General features: G+C 41.0%; 1 protein-coding gene across 8 annotated transcripts in view; it reads left to right on the forward strand.

Annotated features, from left to right (window-relative positions):
- Positions 1–19812, forward strand: part of MCTP1 (multiple C2 and transmembrane domain containing 1) — a 557812-nt gene that overhangs the window by 521198 nt on the left and 16802 nt on the right. The window lies entirely within an intron of this gene.

Below are 19812 nucleotides of genomic sequence, written 5' to 3' on the forward strand. Positions count from 1 at the left end.
TCTATAGAATGAATAGCTATTTTAATGAGTACTAGTGAGTGTTTGCATTTGATCAGCAGTGCTTACAGAAATTCTGGAAAGGATGGTGGTGGTATGTAGGTGGCAGCTGGTACATTTAGTGAGTATTGGAGGTACATGAGGGGATAATTTGAATGCTAATTGCAATATCACTCTGCACTTAGGAGGGACCGCAGAACAAGGATTAGAGTTATTTGATGAAACAGAGTTATGTTTACACTGAGATCTTTTCTGTAACATTAAACCTGATTTTTGTGTTTTCCTTGTTTTTGACTACAGACAGCTCTAGGTTCTGGTCCCCAAGCAGTACCTTGCATATTCTGTGATCTTTCTAAGATTATATTTCGCCATCTGCAAAATGAGGCTAATAGTATGGTCTTTGCAGGGTTGTTTGCAGAGTGTATTTCTAATGCAAGTGGAGAGTTTAGCCCAAGACCTGGCATGTAGAAGACCCTCAGAGGCGCTTCCCTCCCTCTCTGCTTCTCCCACATCCATGCCTGTGAACTGGGTGTGAATGAAGGACTAAAAGTTGGTTTTTCTTCTTTAGTCACCAAGTGGTGTCTGACTTTTTTGTGACCCCATGGACTGTAGCCCTCCAGGCTCCTCTGTCCATAGGATTTCCCAGGCAAGAATATTGGAGTGGGTTGCCATTTCCTTCTCCAGGAGATCTTCCCAACCCAGGGATCGAGCCTAGTGACTAATTTTTTAAGCAAACATTTTACTTAATCATACTTATGATCCTTTAAGATGCAGATCATCCCGTTTTATTAATACAGGGAGGGAGTGCCGCCTGAGGAGCCGTGACCAACCTAAGACCACAGTGGCTAACCCCTAGCACGTGCTGATACCAAACACACAGACCCTCTCTGTGGCCTCCAGGATTTTGTTCTAAGGGAAGAGGATGGAAATCCTCTATTGATTGTATTGCTGTGCCTGAGGACCCTGGAGAACTTATTACATTAGTATGGGTTCTGGATGTTTGCCTAAAGCTACCCACCTTTTGATGTCCACCTTCTAGCCCTGAGAAACTCCTCATCATTCATGTAATCCCTGCATATAAGATAAAACAGGACTTTTAATGAAACATTGTTCCTTCTTGCTGTCTGATTTCAACTGTTTAAAAAAACATTTTTTGGGGGGGATACTAATTTCACAGAATGGTTTTCCAGTATGTTTTCCAATTAGTTTTTACTTAGTTTGTTTTGGCTGTGCTGAATCGTCGTTGCTGCGTGGACTTTCCTCCAGTTGCAGCGAGCGGGGGTGACTCTGCAGTTGCGGTGCAGAGGCTTCTCACTGCAGCGGCTTCTCTTGCTGTGGATGCGGGCTCTAGGGCGTGTGGGCTTCAGCCCTTGTATCACATGGGCTCAGTAGCTGTGGCTCCCAGGCTCCAGAGCACATTACTGTGGCACACAAGCTTGGTTGCTCCCCGGCATGTGGGATCTTCCCTGATCAGGGATCAAACAGTATCTCCTGCATTAGCAGGCAGATTCTTTTCCACTCAGTCACCAGGGAAGCCCCTACTTAATGTTAAATACATCTAAACACAATAAGCATATTTAAATAACAAAACTGGTGAGCGTGATTGATTTGTGAAACCAAATTCCTATATTTGGAATAGGTAAAATTAGTCTATAATTAATTATGTAAAATTAAACCTTAAATTTCAACAGTAAAAGTATAAGACTTCAATATATAAAGACAATATCCTATCTGAATGATATGACTAAATTTTTGTGTGCTAAGTCGCTTCAGATGTGTCTGACTCATTGCAACCCTATGGATTGTAGCCCACCAGGCTCCTCTGTCCATGGGATTCTCCAGGCAAGAATACTGGGGTGGGTTGTCATGCCCTTCTCCAGGAGATTTTCCTGAACCAGGGATTGAACCTGCATCTCTTACGTGTCCTGCCTGCCAAGTTCTTTAAATGACTAAAATGTTGATTAAATTTCTCAATTAAGCTAATAAGCTACTAAGGAGAAATACACAAACCATTTAGATGGATGAATATTTCATCCTGGCAGGAAAAAAACCATAGCAATAAGCACTATTAAAAACAATTTTCTTAAACCATGTTTCTTTCTTTTTTTTTTTTGATTTTTTTTAATTTTATTTTTAATTTTTTTTTAATTTTAAAATCTTTAATTCTTACATGCGTTCCCAAACATGAACCCCCCTCCCTCCTCCCTCCCCATAAACTATGTTTCTTAAACACAGTCACTGAGTGACTGAGGGTGAGTCACTTCACCCTCATACTGATGAAACTCACAGGATGTGTGCCACTGGTTTTCTCTTGCACAAAATGACCTTACCTTGATTCCTGGCATCACTGCCTTATATTTTTAATTGATATTTCCCATTATCTTTGCTAAGCTAGAGGAAATAAATAAATGCCCATTTCCTAAAGAAAAGTATTTAAATGATCCTTAGAAACAGAAAAACAATGCAGAAATTAGAAGGAAAACTTTGGATTTGAACTAATAAAGTGAATAATAGAAATTCTTCTTTTAAAATGTCAATTTATAATGTCTTTGTTTGCCCCAGCTAACAATCTGCCTGGAGAGTGATACTTCTATTTGTATTTCAGCATAGCAGCAGTCTGGCTCAGATGAAATATCTAATTCTTAATACTGGTAGATGTGCCAAAAAGCCACACAAACCAGAAGGTTAAAAATAATTTCTATCAACTCTGCACAGTGTGTTTGAGGAAGAGCAGATTGTTGTAACTTTCATGCTTACAATCAGAGTGCATTCATAAACATGGGAATTTAAACATTTATACGTATCTGATATCCGGGACATAGTGGAGGGCAGGGAAGCCTGGCATGTTGCAGTCCATGGGGTGGCAAAGAGTAGGACATGACTGAGCAACTGAACAACATCAACAGTGTACCTGATATCGTAGAAACACCAAAAGCTGGGTAGGAGAAGCAACATTTATTGTAATCTATCTTCTAACATTCAATGATAGTAATAAAAATAATAGTGATAGTATTTTTGAGAACTTACTGTATACCGAGAGGAGGTGAAATATTTTACAAATTCAGAGTTAATTTATTATATTAGACATATATGTAAATCTTTACTGTATTTACTACTACTAAGTCACTTCAGTCGTGTCCGACTCTGTGCGAGCCCATAGACGGCAGCCCACCAGGCTCCCCCGTCCCTGGGATTCTCCAGGCAAGAACACTGGAGCGGGTTGCCATTTCCTTCTCCAATGCATGAAAGTGAAAAGTGAAAGTGAAGTCACTCAGTCGTGTTCGACTCTTAGCGACCCCATGGACTGCAGCCCACCAGGCTCCTCCACCCGTGGGATTTTCCAGGCAAGAGTACTGGAGTAGGGTATAATTTTACATCCACATACGTATTTACTATATACAAAAATATATATATACTATATACAAAAATATATATTTACTATATATATTCACTATATTTACTATATTTATATGTCTTTACTATATTTACTATATATCTACTTTATTTACTATATATGTAAGTCTTTATTATATTTACTGTAAGACTTTGCTATATTAGATTTAAGAACAATCTTAAATCCCTCTAAGCGTGGTGATTTAGTCACCTGAGAGAAGGTATCCCTGAAATAGTCTTCTTTGTCCTCCTGGGAAAAGTACGCAGAGAAAAGTTCTAGAAGTAGATCACACCCTCTTGCAGCTTCACTTCCTGCCTTCTTGCTACTGGAGTTTTCTTGATACGTTTTTAAAATAGGTGTTTGGTTTTATGTTGGTCAAGCTCTCACGCAATTTGTGTGTGTGTGGTGTTTGGCTCGAGTTGCTAATATTAGCAGTGATCCAGAACTCAAAGTGTTTATGATTTTATTATAGAGGTTCCTGAATGGTGGTAAATATGTATTTCTAACTCCCTTCTGAAACACATGGGAACAGGGGGCTAGCAGGAAAGGATGGAGCTCGAGGATGGGAGGCGTGTAACTCACAGACAGCAAGCAGGGGCACCTTCGAGAGACGCGCAGTGAGTCCTTCCTTCCAGCAGGTATGGCTTTAAAACTAGCCTCTGGGTCATCACCTGCGTGCAGGGCCTTTGCTGTCCCCAATTCTTTCAGCTTCTATGGAAAACAATTCCTTACTCTTCTTCTTCTTTCTTTAGAATATTGATATATTAGCTGCACTGGCTCTTAGTTGCAGCATGTGGGATATAGTTCCCTGACCAGGGATTGAACCTGGGCCCTCTGCATTGGGAGCATGAAGTCTTAGCTACTGGCCCAGCAGGGAGCACCCCCCTCCTCATCCTTCTTGATGTTGGCATCTCTGACACCAGGGCGTCCCTGGTGGCTCAGATGGTAAAGAATCTACCTGCAAGGTGGGAGACGGGTTCAATCCCTGGGTGAGGAAGATCCCCTGGAGAAGGGAACACTCCTACCCACTCCAGTATTCTGGCCTGGAGAATTCCGTGGACAGAGGAGTCTGGTGGGCTACAGGCCATGGGTGGCAAAGAGTCAGGCGCGACTGAGCAACTTTCACTCACTCTCTGGCACAAAGAGGATTGGCGGTAGAAGGCCCAATCAGAATATAGACTTGAGAGATGTTTACTTCAAGAGTCAGACCAAGTACAATGCACTTTACTAAAACTAGAACAGGGTGGGACAATGGTAATCTTTTTTTCCCCTTTACTGTGATCCGTTGGATGCAAATGCATCTGAAAATCAACCAGTTCTCCTTCCTGGAGCAGCAAATATAAATCTGATGGGGGTATTCACATACTTTAGAGCCTGAGCTCCTGCCTTCCCACCAGAATAATGAAAGTGAAAGTGAAAGTTGCTTAGTCATGTCTGACTCTGCGACCCCACGGAGTTCTCCAGGCCGGAATACTGGAGTGGTAGCCTTTCCCTTCTCCAGGGGATCTTCCCAACCCATGGATCGAACCCAGGTCTCTCGCTTTGCAGGCAGATTCTTTACCAGCTGAGCCACCAGAATAATGAAACACACCTTCATTACCTGTGATCTGGCCAAATTCTAGATTGTTTTGTTTAGTTACTTAGTCAAGATCTGTCTTTGGTCTCCTAAGAAATCAAGACAGCCAGGAATAAAAAGCAGGAATTGGTGGGAAAGAAAGAAAAAAACAGAGCCCTGTCTTTCTGTTCTTCTGCACCAGGTTAGCTCAAGCACAAGCTCAATCGCCAATTCTGCTGGGGAGTCGACCCCAAAGAAAAGACTGTTATTTTCCTTAGAGGAGCAAATTGTGGCTATTAAACAAAATTCGAGTTGAGACGTTTTAACAGTAACATGACGTCATTTCAAGCTTCATGAAAAGGGGTTAAATGAAAGACTGGCTAGGCCAGGTGGATAAAATTCTTATTTTATGAAGGCAGTGAAAGAGACAGAAGTGCAAAATCAATAGCAAGGAGAACGGTGCAGAGCTCAAATAAATCACCCAACAGGGCCTGTGAACAGACCTGAGAAAGATAGTGTATTTCCTGGTGAAAAGACACTTTCACGCCCACTGCCTTGCCACCAGCTTCCTCTACCAAGGCCCTGCTCCAGCTCACTCTGAGCGAATGACTTTTCTACTTGCATTGTTGAGAAAGGGCTTCCCAAGTGGCCACAGTGGTAAGGAACCTGCTTTTGCCAGTGCAGGTAGATATAAGAGACGTGGGTTCAGTCCCTGGGTCGGGATCCCCTGGAGGAGGGCGTGGCAACCCACTCCAGTATTCTTGCCTGGAGAATCCCATGGACAGAGGAGCCTGGCGGGCTACAGTCCACGGGGTCACACAGTCAGACATGACTGAAGCAACTTAGCACACCCGCACACACACGGTTGAGAAAACAGAAGCAATTAGGAACCCCCGCATTGTCATGTCTTTCTTCCACCAAAGTCTCAGGCCAAAATCTCAGACCTGCCTCCTGTGTACAACACTCTTACCTTCCCTCCTGTTTCAGGGGGGAGGTATCTCTGCACTTCCCTCCATAGGGGCTTTGTCCTATCCCTTCCCACACGTCACCCCTGCAGTAGGTACCCCCTTTTCTGCAGCATTCCTTTCGCCTCTGCACTGTGTCATTCCTAGGGCAAGTAATGCATGGTAGCAGTGAAGTGAAGTGAAAGTCGCTCAGTCGTGTCTGACTCTTTGCAACCCCATGGACTATACAGTCCATGGAATTCTCCAGGCCAGAATACTGCAGTGGGTAGCCTTTCCCTTCTCCACGGGACCTTCCCAACCCAGGGATCGAACCCAGGTCACCCGCATCGCAGGCAGATTCTTTACCAGCTGAGCCACCAGGGCAGCCCACAGGGTAGCAGAGCACTTGTCAGACTTCACCTTGCATGTGCATCGCCCAGGGGTCTTGCTAAGATGCAGATCACCGTTTGAGTAAGCCTGCATTTCCCATCTTAAAAAAACCAAAATCCCTCTTTGACCCCATGCATATACTCACTAGTCCCGTCCCCATTTTTTAGCACCCCTTTACAACCAGACTTTCTGAGAGAGTTGTTTGCAACGTGTCTGCTTTTCACTCGTTGCCCAGTCCGTCCACCCCAAGCTTCTGTCCCCACCGCTGAACCGAAATTGCTTTTTGTGAAAAGGTCCGTTTGGTGAAAAACCCACAGACAGGGGCTCCTTGCCCTTGCTGAAGCAGAGTTTCAGAGAGATTACCCCTTCCTCCTCCTCGACACACCTGCCATTACCTTCTGAGATGCCTCTTCCTCATTTTTCTTCTACTTCAGTCTTTTTCCGCCTCCTTTGCTGGCTCCTCCTGACAGCCACGTTTTGTTGTGCCCGGGACTCCGTCTTGTCCCTGGGTGATTCTTATTCCCAGGACTCTGTGGGCCTTCCACATACCACGGACTTCCAAATCTGTGTCTCCAGCTCTGGCTCATACCTCCATCCGGCTGTTGCTGTCACCTCCTGAATATCTAACAGGCATATTTTTTGCAGCCCAAATGCATCCCTTCATCTCCTTTCTCCCCTAAGTTTTTGCTATTTCTCTACTCTTCTCTAGTTCAATAAAAACAAAACAAAACAAAAACAGCCTCATTTACCATGTCCCTCAACCAAGAATATAGGCAATTCTTTCTCTTTTTCTTACCTCGCAGATCCAATCTAGTATCATGTCTATAATGACTTTATTTGCAAAACATCCTGAATATGCCTACCTGGGTCTAAGCTTTCTCCCCTGGTGGACCAAAGGGGAAGGTCTCTTGGTCTCCATTGTGCCTAAACCATCTTTTTAAAATGTAAATTAGATTGGGTTTTTTTTTTTTGCCTGAAACTCTCCCATGGCTTCCCATCAGGCCTGGAATAAAATCACCGCTGCTCACTTTGCTTTATTTGCCGTGTGTGGCCTTGCCCGCTTCTCTGATACCTTCTTGCTCCGCTCCGCTCTCCACCTGGCTCCCTGCGGTGGGCATCCTTTGTTTCCTCAGAGGAATTCACTGTTTCTCCTTAGCACTTGTGCATTGTCTGTCCTGGTTCCCCCGCTCTTTTCCTGGTGAGTTCCCGGCTTGTTCCAGTGGTCAGCTTCCAGATCAGTCTCCCCCGACCCCTTCTCCCACACACCAGCTTTTCCAGCTCTCTTGACAATGGCTTGGGGGGACTTGGCTGATGGGAGGTCCTGAAAGGAGGGGAGAAGGAAGAAAATGGGAGAATTTCCTTCTTTCTGTGTTTTCCTCTTTGTTCCTCCCCACCGCCCCCTACACCACCTTTGGAGACATCTTCCAGAGCCATCCTCTCCTGCATAATCCTGAGTACCGCCAAGCAGTCGAGACCACGGCTCCAGCTCTTGGCCTGGTCCATCCACGTGGTCTGGCACCTGGCCCCATGACGCCCCCTCCCTCTGGGAGTGGCTTCCTGCTTCACCGATGTCTGTCACATTCTTATTCTCAGTGCACCTGCTTCTCTGAGTGAAATTCTGTGTGTCTGAAATGCCTGGAGGAGTTTCTATCTTCCCGACCTAAGTGGGTCTCAGGGATGAAGTTTGTCCCCAAAGCAGCCCTCTTAGACCTCTGAGTCACTCTCCAGCCCAAGCACCTGTTTTGACTCTGTCCATTACCTTTTTCACTTTCTGCCATTTTTCTTCTTCATTTACCTACATGTTTGTTTGGCGCTATCTTGCTTATTACCATTTGCCCAGAGTTTTGAATAATGTCTTACATGTAGTTGGTATTCAGTAAGTATTTACTGAATGAATGCATAAAGGAAATGGACTGAGATTTGGTTAAACAGAATACTGCTCAAATGTGTGTGTGTAAGTTGCTTCAGTCATGTCTGATTCTTTGTGACACTATGGATTGTAGCCCGCCCGGGGGACTCCTCTGTCCTTGGGATTTTCCAGGCAAGAATACTGGAGTGGGTTGCCAGACCCTTCTCCACGGGATCTGCCTGACCCAGGGATTGAACCTAAGTCTCTCCTGTCTCCTGCATTGATGGAGAGTTGTTTACCACTAGTGCCCCTAGGAATGAAGTTAATAATGATCAGCTGGCTTCTAAAACTCAGAAAAGAAAAAAGACAATAAGAGAAAGGGAAATTAGGAAAAAAAAAAAAAGAAGAAGAAAATGTTTCCCCTTGGGAAGAAGGAAAATTAGTGGGGAGAAGGAAACTAATCCGTATATAATATCTACTAATGCACCAGTGGCTTTATGTACGTGATTTCTTTCTGTTCCCATATCAATGTTCAGGTAGACATTATCTCTGTCTTACTGGTGGGGAAACTGAGTACCTGAGAGGCTGAGTAAATTGTATAAGTTTGCGTGGCTGTAAAACGCACAGCAGGATTCAAGCCCACAGTGGCCATCTGCTGATTAGGACAGGCCCAGGAGCTGCTATCAGTGTGATAGAGTGGGCCTTTGTTGTTTTCTTCCAGGTTGATTTCAGGATGAGCCTGTTTTTGTGATTTAGTCCGCGGTAAGAAAGGGGTTTAGGGGGTAGGCCCACCTCATATATCAGCAGCATCCCGTCGAGCACAAAGTTGTTTTTCAGGGACGTGCTACATATGGCATCGATAAAGAAAGATGGGCCAGTTCCCTTCAAATTCAGCAGGCCCTTTATTTGTACCTACGTTGCCTCTGTTTTGTTGAATTTCATTAAAGAGCCCTATTGTCTTCTTAAAGTGCACAATTAAGTTCTCAATTTTGTTCTCAACTGCTACATTATGGCCAGGTCTGAAATGGTGGATTATATTAGATTATAAGCTTCGCTGGTGGCTCAGCTAGTAAAGAATCTGCCTGAAATGTGGGAGAGACCTGGGTTCAATCTGTGGGTCGGGAAGATCCCCTGGAGGAGGGCATGGCAACACACTCCAGTCCTCTTGCCTGGGGAATCCCCATGGACAGAGGAGCCTGGTGGGCTACAGTCCAAGGGGTCGCAAAGAGTCGGACACGACTGAATGACTGAGCACACATATTAGATTATCCAGTTTATAGGGAAACTTGGGAAGAAAAGCCCCAAATGGTGGAACAAATTATTTTTTCCTAATGCTGATCTTCCTTGTCTGGTGGATTCAAGTCAGGTCAGGCCATCAACATGATTTTAACATTGCGTTTTCCCATTGTTCTTAAGACCTTTTTCTATCCCCAAACATCGTGTTCTCAGAACCCTGAAAACTTACAGCAAACAAACAAATCACAGAAATTAAATAGCAATAAAACTGTTGCTGGCTTCATATAAAAAAATATTATCCAGTATTTAAATGGCAATTATTTCCAGAAACTTGGCAATTGTAACCGTACAAATGATGAAATTGATTCCAGTCGCAGTCCATCTCTGTTTGGAAAGGAAATACCAGTAGTGTTTGAAAAATGGATTATTAAAGACCTTGCTTTGCTGAAGGTGGCTCATATGTTCTATTTGCTAACACAGCATCTTGTTGGGGGAAAAAAAAATAAATGCAGCTTTTCCCTATCCCAGATTATTTTCACTACAGATCTTTAGAGCAGGAAATAAAAAACAGCTAATGGTTCATGGGGCATGTGGAATTAGTTTAAGCAAAGCCAAGCCCTGGTCCTGCTGACCGCCTCCTCTTTCCTGTGCTGTTTCGTCTATGCCGGCCTTAGAATATGTCAACAAATCTCTTTTAAGCTCTGATGGGAAGAAAGGAGGGCGATTCTCTCTCTTTCACTAAGGGAGTAATTTACAACAGATGTGCTTTCTTTTTTTTTTTTTAGAAAGGTACAAGTTTGTCTTGTAAAATATTTGTAAAGAAAAATAGCCTCCGGATTTCACAAAGTAATCCTTACTTGGTCTCGGAGATGTCAAAGAGAGTGTTGCTTTTATAACACTAATATAATTCTTTGCTCACTCAATTTGATTAAACTCAAGATTAGTTTTTGGGAAGAGCCAAGTTTAAATATCTAAAACAATGTAGTGAAGAAATACCATATGTTACTTGATGGCTTTTTGACAGTGACCTGAAAGGAGTCCAGTTTCAGTCATGAGACCTGGAATCCCAGGAACTCTAACTAGAGTAATGAGACCCTAACTTCTCCAAGCCTCCTTTCCTTATCCACAAAATGGGGAAACCACCTGCCCCTGCCATCCAAGTGGGAAGATAAGTTAAAAATGCTTAATAAAGTCCTATACAAGGTGAACGATTTCCAACAAACCTATTCAAGAAAACATCTTCCAGGGTCCCATACCTTCATGTATATGCTTTTTTTTTTTGTATAGTTAGTAAAAGGAATCTTTTTTTAAAACTACTTTTTTAGTAAGTAGATTGGCAGCAAAGCTTGTGCTGTTTAAGATAAAATAATAAATCCTGGCTCTGATTCCTCCATGAGGCTCGTTGAAGAAAAAAACCACTGATTCTAATGGGAAGTGTTACCTGCATAAGTGCTGACAGATAAAAATCACATGAGAAAAAGGTGTATGCTTTGCTGAGTATGACTGACTTCAGCCTTAGCGAGTGTGCAGCTTTCAGCAGGCAGGGAATACTGGAAAGAGATGAATTAACTCCTCATTTTTCAAATCTCGTATCTCAGATGAGGACAGATACGGCTGGGGGCACCAAATGAGAGTGAGCATAGATGGGGGTAGAAGTTTGAGTTGGATGAAAGGCATCTGGTCTTTGGTTTGCTCATGTAGGGAATGAGAATAATACCACCCTTCACCCTTGTGTGACTGTTGCAAAGATCATGTAAATCAATACATGCTTATGTAAAATGATACAATCAGAGATAACCTGATTGTATTTAATGACAAAGAAATTATATAAACATAGTATCACAAATTAGGAGGAGAAAATTCTCATCTTTATGAATATTTAATAAAATTTATCATTTAAAAGTTTTTCAGTGCTTTTCAGTCTCTTCAAACTGTTAAGTAACATTAATGGCTAGTATGCACTGAGCACTTCCTGTGTTCTAGACGTTTGCAGTAAATGCTTTAAATAGTTTAAACTCAATTTTATAACCATCAAGGAGGGAGGCTCCATAATTATCCCCATTTTACAGATGAAGATAAGTAAATTGCTCAAAATCACACAGTTAAGGCCATAATGGAAGCACAACCTGAACTAGGGTTAACCAAAGAGCCAGTTAGTCAGAAATCTAGAGTAGGGACAACAGAGGATGAGATGGCTGGATGGCATCACCGACTCAATGGACATGAGTTTGAGTAAATTCAAGGAGTTGGTGATGGACGGGAGGCCTGGCATGCTGCAGTCCATGGGGTCGCAAAGAGTCAGACGTGGCTGAGCGACTGAAGACTGTGGTTGTCTAGAAGGTTTACAACCTTCCCTAAACTCAGTTGCCCCCCAAAGCTGTGCATTTGGACTCCAGTCAGATTTTAAAACACATCTGGAAATGAAACAAATGATTTCGAAAGAGGCTTTTAAACACACATGTACACACAATTTTTTCATTAGAAACTGGGATAAAGAAGAACTCTCCTGGCATTGCTGTTTAGATTCAGAAGCAAGCCCAGGCTTCTGCTCCCTACTCAGGCTGACAGTACTGGACCCATAGAAAGTGCAGGAGAAACTCTATTCCTGGCCATGTCCTCAAATAAAAGTTGTCCTCAAATGAATCAGCCAAATAGCCCCGGGGGGCAGAGGCTATTCTACACCCTTGCTATCTCTTCTGTAAACTGGCTAATCATCACCAGAAGGGATTCTTTTAGGACACACCTAACTTCTTTTTTTTCAAAGGGTCCTAAAGACAGGCTGTGACTTGTCTCAGGCCATCATAATCCTGAGTGTGCTTTCACATTTTCTAGACCTCTCTACAATGCGTGCATTTTGACTTTGCAGAATTCTTTTCTCAACACTTGGACTGTCCTGGGTGAAGGTTTCCTTTGTCACTGATTTTCCTGTCTGGTTGTTTGGGAACAGCAGCCTTGGGGCTTCTGCTGTGGCTTCTATCAAGGTCAGCCTGGAGCCAGGCCTTGTGGCCCTTTCCCTCGAGAGTCCATCTGAAGGCAGAGCTTCTCCTGGGACAGAGCGCCCTGAGATGGCATCATCTATAGGACCGCCCCCTGGAAAGTGTACTTCCTGCCTGCTGGCAAGGAGATTAGTCAAAGGTTTTGACATTGATATATAGCCGTAATCTTTCAAGCGATTACATGAACTAACTGGACAGTTACAAGGAATTTTCTTAAATGGTTAGAGGGAGACTAGCAAATCCCTTGAGGTCTACATGATGAGGGTTTTGAGTAGCAAGAAACTGGGCTCCAGGGAACTCTCCCTCCCAACAACAGATTTCATCTGTGCCCCCTGGGGACTTTCTATAAGGTTTATCTACATTTATATTTAATGGAAATATAACATTTTATGTTTAGCCTTTCTACAAATAATAAAAAATTAGAACTTAAGGTGGATAGTCAACGATTTCGTTTCTGCCTGACTTCAAGTCATCTTCAAGAATATTCACCTTCACTTCTTCATATTCACCCCCAGGCTCTTTATCTGCTCCTCATCCTCCTGTCCCGTGGGGTGTCCCTTCTTCAAGTTTTCCTCTCCCCTATTTCCTTTCTCTTTCCTTCAGTCTCCTCTTTCTGCTCTTTCGTCCTTTTCCTTTTCTCTTCTTCCTTCTTGCCTTCCCTCTTTTCCTCCCTCCCTTTCTTTGCCCTTGTTTTCTTCTGTTCCTTCTTTCCTGGCTTTCATCACAACCTTTAAGAGTGCCAGCTGCCATTTTTAAATGCCCGTTTTCATTGCTTGGCCCAAGGGATAGCGCTTTCCAAATTTTTGTTAGTTTGCAATCACCTTTAAAGTTACATGCAGAATGTTAACGGGGTGAGGAACAACTAAATGTGATTAAAAATTGTACTGTAGAAAATGAGTACTGAAAAGCGAAGTATACTAAATAGAGGAAGCAAAAAAAATTAAGACCAGGTAAATGTTCATTCTGGGGGAAAAAAAAAGAAAACATGTAAAGTCAGCAGAAGGAGGGGGGAAAAAACCTCAATGTGACATTATAAAGAAACTAGTATCACTCTCTAAAATGGAATCTGACAAGCTGACACGAAGTCATCTGGGGCACGACTAAACATGCATAAGAAGTTTCACTTGTTGAGGCATACTCAAGTCGCTTCAGTCGTGTCCAACTCTTTGCGACCCTGTGGACTGTCACCCACCAGGCTCCTCTGTCCATGGGATTCTCCAGGCAAGAACATTGGAGTGGGTTGCCCTACCTTCCTCTAGATATATTGAGGAGTTCTAATATTTCAAAATTTTGTTTCAGAGGAACAAAAATAGATAAAAATAATTTGAATTGTCTTGATAAGGAACTGTATGCCAAGTTTTACTGCTATACGACTTCTGCTACGGGACAGTTATTTGCACCAGATACTGTGCTAAGAACTCTATGTGGCTTATTTAACTTAGTCCTCTTTATGACCATGAAACATAAATATTTTTGAGAACTGTTTTACTTTTATAAAAGAAAATATTCTGTCTTAAATGGTGTCCATCTTTTTTTTTTTTTAAACAATGGGGTAACAATACTTCTTACTTTTTTAAAGAAAATATTCTGTCTTAAATGGTGTCCATCTGTCTTTTTAAAAAAAAAAAAAACACTGGGGTAGCAATACTTACTTCAGACAAAACAGACTTTATTTTCCTTTTAATTCTGTATTATTTTCGGCTGTGCTGGGTCTTCGTTGCTGCAGACTTCTCTCTGGTTGCGGTGAGTGGGGGCTGCTCTCTAGCGTGGTGTGCAGGCTGCTCATCGTGGTGGCTTCTCTTGCTGCAGGGAACAGTCTCCAGGCCTTGGGCTTCAGTATTTGCGGCTCCTGGGCTCTAGAGCACACTCTCAGCAGCTGTGGTGCATCGGCTTAGTTGCTCCACAACATGTGGGATCTTCTCGGATCAGGGATCAAACCCGTTTCTCCTGCATTGGCAGGATTCTTTACCAGGGAAGGCCCCCCCATCTGTCTTCTTGACCTTAACCATACCTGGGACACTTTTAATATTTCAGTGGAGGGTTCCTATTTTCAAGGCGAATATTGGAAAAAGAGCCACAGAATCCAGTAACCTGGGTAAGATTTGATATCATAAAAACTGAATAAGACACTGAGGTGAGATTCAGTAGTCAAGAGTCCCTGAGTTGTTGATTTCGCTGAGAATTTCAGTATTCTAGATTTAAGGCTGCAAGGTAGGTTTCTATGCCTGAAAAAAAGAAGGAATATTGCCACAAAGAAAACATTTTGCCACTTTATGTGCCTTTATTCAACCTATACCTCATGTCTAACATTTCCATAGGTTAGAAGTATAGATCTGAGAGGAAGTCAGTTTTGCAGGGCATTTTACTGAGTGAACTAAAAAAGCTGTGCACTAAAACCATCTTTAGCATAAAAAATAAATCACATGAAACATAAACATATTCCAAACACAGTTGTATACTTGGTGCTATGTTTGCTCACAGAAGAGCTGTAGCCAAGAGTAAACTATCACGATTATGTATCATAGAAAATATAAGCCTTATTGCTCACCTTTTGCGAGGTTACCTAGCAGGACTTTAAAGGAAAACCAAAATCTGCATGCCTCCTCCAGAAGATCATAAAGTGAATATATGCTCTGGTTTCCTAGGACAGTTCTGTTTTGTGCTCATCCTGATATGAGACTTCACAGCACTCCCCTCTTACACTCTTAAGACAAGCTCTCACCCTAGAAAGTGAAATAAGTTGAATTTTATAACATCAATATTTTGAGCAACACATTCTACATGCCTGCTATGCTGAACACAGCACAGGTGTCCAACAGATTCATTTTCTCTGATGGGAACAGGACTGACAGTGACCTCTTTGGTGTGAGTGACTGTGGCAAGATGCAGCTGGGTGCACAAGGAACCCACCCCCACAGAACACACATCCCCTGACACCCATCACCTTGGCTTCCTGTTCTCTTTTGGAACAGAATCTGTGACTGGCAGCACATACTGATTCCTTAGGTCTTGAGTTTCCTCAATATCTCACAGCTAGGGACCAGAGAGTTATTTGGAAAAATCCAGTTCATTTTCTAATGGGATACGTGATAGTAAAATAGATGAATATGAAAGAGTCACTGTATTTCAGGTGTGCAGTTATTGATATTTTGTGGACTATTGAAAATAACTAAATTTAAAAAATCATATGGAATTTAGAAAAAAACTTGTATAATATACATCTCACATGTTTTCAGATTTACAGTTATAGTTCTATTTTACAGGTTTCTTTTTACATCTTGAAAAGAAACCTTAATAATGCATTAAAAAAAAAGGAAACAATAGTGTCATTTCCAAGCTTTTCAATGATTCAGTACCCTATGATATTTTTTTCCATTCAGGCTGGTTTATAAAGGAAAGTAAAAATGACAATAAAAGAAATGTATCAATTTATTCTCTACTAATAAAGTACTGAACATTAATGAAAAAAGTGTGAAATATTGGAAAGCAACACAGAGCAATTCCATTACCCATTGCAGTTTTGGGTCATATACTGTATATAAAGAGTAATTACTTCATTGGTTGGAGACCTCAGTGGAGGAATATAGAATTTGATGAAAGATTTTAAAATAAAAAATTTTATCCCAAAGCATTTCCTTTTCAAAATTTGCCAACACTCCAGACTTTTTTATTTTGAATTTTGGTGGTGAGGGGTGACAAGGATGGGTATGCAGAAGAAAGAAATTTTAAATGAGGAGATTTTTAAAAATTCTTTAGCCAATACTCAACATTAGTACTTGGATTTAAAGTATCTACTAAAAATAGTCTTTGTAGATGCCTAAAATGACACATCTTATTAATCAAGGGCTCATATTTTATATTTGCACACTACATTATTAATGTTAAATCTGGTGGTTTCTAACAACCTTCCAATTTCCATTTTTGAATCAAGATTCTAGATTTCATTTTCTTGCTGATCATGGTGTTTACAATAATAAGTTTCCAAATCTTTGCAAGTCTTTTCTTCTTGTTTATCCTCACAGGGATCCTGTGTGGGAACTGAAATCTTCTTGGGTAGAATGAGAAGGTCACAGTATATCATGCAGAGAATAGATTCCGAGTTGGCTAGTTGTAGTCCTAATTCCAAGTGCTGTCATTTTCCGTGAGCCTGTTTTCTCTTCTGTAAAGTAGGTAAAAATACATTGTAGGGTGGTGGTGAGGACTGAATGAGCTACGTGAAGAGCACTTTATGGTGCTTAATGAGTGTCTGTTTACATTCTACTTCTTTCTAAAAATAATTTAGAATACAAAAAAATAAATTAAGGAAAAAACACACAAACCGTATAAAATCATGTCCAGTGAGTGCTGATTCATTTATGTCTTCTATCCCTATTACTTTTATAGTGATGTTATAGAAAATCCGGGAACTATTCTGGTTATGAAAGTAAAATATATTGATTGCAAAGAATTTGAATATTATAGGAAGGCATGAGGAAGGCAAATATCCATTTTACCTTTAATATTTTGACATATTCCCTTCATCAGTTTTCCATCCTACCCATTTCAAAAATGTTAGGATTATGCTGTATATCACATTTACTTCCCATTCTTTTAAATTTCTAGTAGATCATAAGTATTTTCACTCTTATAAGCAGTATTTTGTGATTTCCTAATAGTCTATCATTTGTATTAACATAATTATATACCCAACATGTTAATGATTTTTGTTTTTGTTACTATAAAAAAAAAACTGCCATGAAAACTGCCTCAGATGTTTGTTGAATATACTGGAAATCCCATCCCTTCATTTGTCATATTTTTCAAATTTTTTTCCCACTTAGCCTTTTAAATTTATAACTTTTGATATAAGATTTTATGTAACTTTTGCTACTAATTATTTTTCTTTGTGATTTTCTTTACTGCTTGTATGTTTAGAAAGTTCTTTCCTATTCCAAGGTCAGTAAATAACTTACCTATCTTTTCTTCTGCTTTTATAATTCTTTTTTAGTTATTTTCTTTTAAATTAATTTAATGTATATTTGGGATACTTTAGTTTGAGACAGATGCTGAGGTAGATTTGAGCTATCTCAAAGATGCTTGAGAATCTATTAAGGCATGATTTAATATAATTTTCCCCAAATAGTTAAAGCAATTACCCAGTAACATAATATTTTCTTCTTTATGATACGATTTATGATGGTGCTTTATCATACGATTCCTCTTTTAATGTTTATCTTTCATATTTTACTTACTTAAATATCTGGTACAATAAATGCTTTCTCATTATTTCTCTTCTGCAAACATTGCTTAGCTATAAGTACTCTTCCAAACAAATTTTAAAAATACTTCATCAAATTCTCCCCATTTTACTTTACACCAAACACATTAGGATTTGCTTGAAATTGCAAAATTAAACCTTTATGTTCAACTAAAATAATACATTCTTTTAATATTTAGTGTACCATTGCAGAAATTTATTATCTCTAATTTCTTAATAAAGATTCTGTGCATTTCTTGTTAAGGTATGGCTAAGTACCTTATACATTTTATTGCTATTGTGAAAGAAATATTCTTCACCTCATAATTTCAGACTGGTTAGAGTTTATTCTCAGTAAACTTTCATTGTATAACCAGCATGCTTCATCTTCAACTTGATTTATTCTGGATGTAGAAAAATATTTTGTAAGAACACATTACTTCATAGATGTAAATGAACTTAGCTGGTGCTTGATGGAGAACACTGAAGGCTGTGGAGATTATTAGAGCAGACCAATTCTGCAATTATAAAAGGAACAAGGAGCCATTTTATTCTAAAATGTACAACTGCATAGTTGAAATGAATGCATTTTGTTTTATTCCTGGGGAGGGGGAAAAAAGACCAGAAATTGATGCACCCGTGTTTGTAATGACAAGTGAAGGGCAACTTTTGAAGACAGTGGGGACTCCAAGAGTGTGTCATTGTTCTCTAAACTTTGAGCCTCAAGCATTTCATCTACCTCATTGCCTGACAGTCCGTTTGGCATAAGTGAGATGAATCATGTAGGCAGTATCTCCTGTGGGAATTAAATTTAAAGTGAAGGCTCTAAGTAACTGGTATCTAAAGATCATGTTATAAAACTGGCATCCACATCCCCAGTCCCACTGTACCCTGTTGTCCTTGGAGGCTGCCCACACACCTGTCATTCACTTGCCCTCACTTTCCAAGGTGGCAGGATGCCAGCCCCAGCCAAGTGTTCACAGTGCAAAGTGCTTTAGACTCTGCTAAAATGAAAGTCAGTATGTAAATGTGCAACATGACGACATTATTATTCTGGTTTCCTGGCTGCTTCCAGCAAGCACTGACTGCCACATGAGGTCTCAAGTGTTCTGGCAGTGTGCAAGTGTTCAGAAGAAGTTAAAAGTAATGAAATTGGATCTACATTTCCACAGAGATTCAAGCTGGCATGGAGAAATGGAGTCATGGGTTGGATGGTCTCCACCAAACAGCCTAGGCAAGTGCCTTTGGTGCCAGGCTACTAAGCAGAATTTTCTATCATGAAAGGCCACCATTATTTCTTCCGCTGGGTCTAAAATTACAAAACGTGCACATTACCCCCTAGGTTCACACCACTCTTTGGGTGCTTTATGCTGAATCCGCACCCATTTGCTGGGGCACACACCAGCTTTGCCTACGTCCAGCACAAGTTTTAAGATGAGGAATTAAATACAAATAGAGGGAAAATGTTTAGTTAGAACCCTGACTAATCACCCATTCGCTGGAGCACACAGCTTAGGGCCAACACAAGTTTTAAAAGGAAGAATTAAATACAAATAGGGGGAAAATGTTTAGTTAGAACCCTGACTAATAGAGCATGAAGTGGAAGCTCTATTCTTAAGACAGGGACCAGGCTATGTATTTTGCTGTCCCTAAGGCACTGTCTAGAAGTGTCCACTTACTGGATTTCAGTTGATTTTATTATTTTTAATTAAAAAAAATTGTGTGTGTGTGTGTGTGCAATTTTCATTGCTCACAGGTCTTCTTATTTACACCCAGCATTCCCTGCTATTAAAATAATCTGGAGCCAAGACCAAAGTTAGGTCTGTGGGTGGCAGGCCAGAAAACTGGGTCTGCTAAGTATCATGTCATGGTGGGCCCAGGGTCAGCAGAGATTCCAGATTTGGTCATTCTGAGACCTGATCTCCCTCTTACCACTTCACGCTTCTGTCCGCCTGCTGAAATGTTTCTGTTCATCAGGGCAAGAGCCACAGAATCTGAGTCTTGTGCTTTGCAGCCACCTGTACCCTGACACAGGTCTACAACGCTGAGTGCTCTTCCTGGTCCACCTCCCTTCTTATCTAAAATTTTCATGGGCTGCACGCATCCACTTATATCCATGGAAAAATGAAGTTCATTTAAGAATGTACGTGTTGACAATGAAAAGAATTCAAGCCCTGAAGGATATAGATACCTTTACTCACATAGAATCTCTCTT

The sequence above is a fragment of the Capra hircus genome, chromosome 7 (genome assembly GCF_001704415.2).
Source record: "Capra hircus breed San Clemente chromosome 7, ASM170441v1, whole genome shotgun sequence".
NCBI classification, from domain to species: Eukaryota; Metazoa; Chordata; class Mammalia; order Artiodactyla; family Bovidae; genus Capra; species Capra hircus.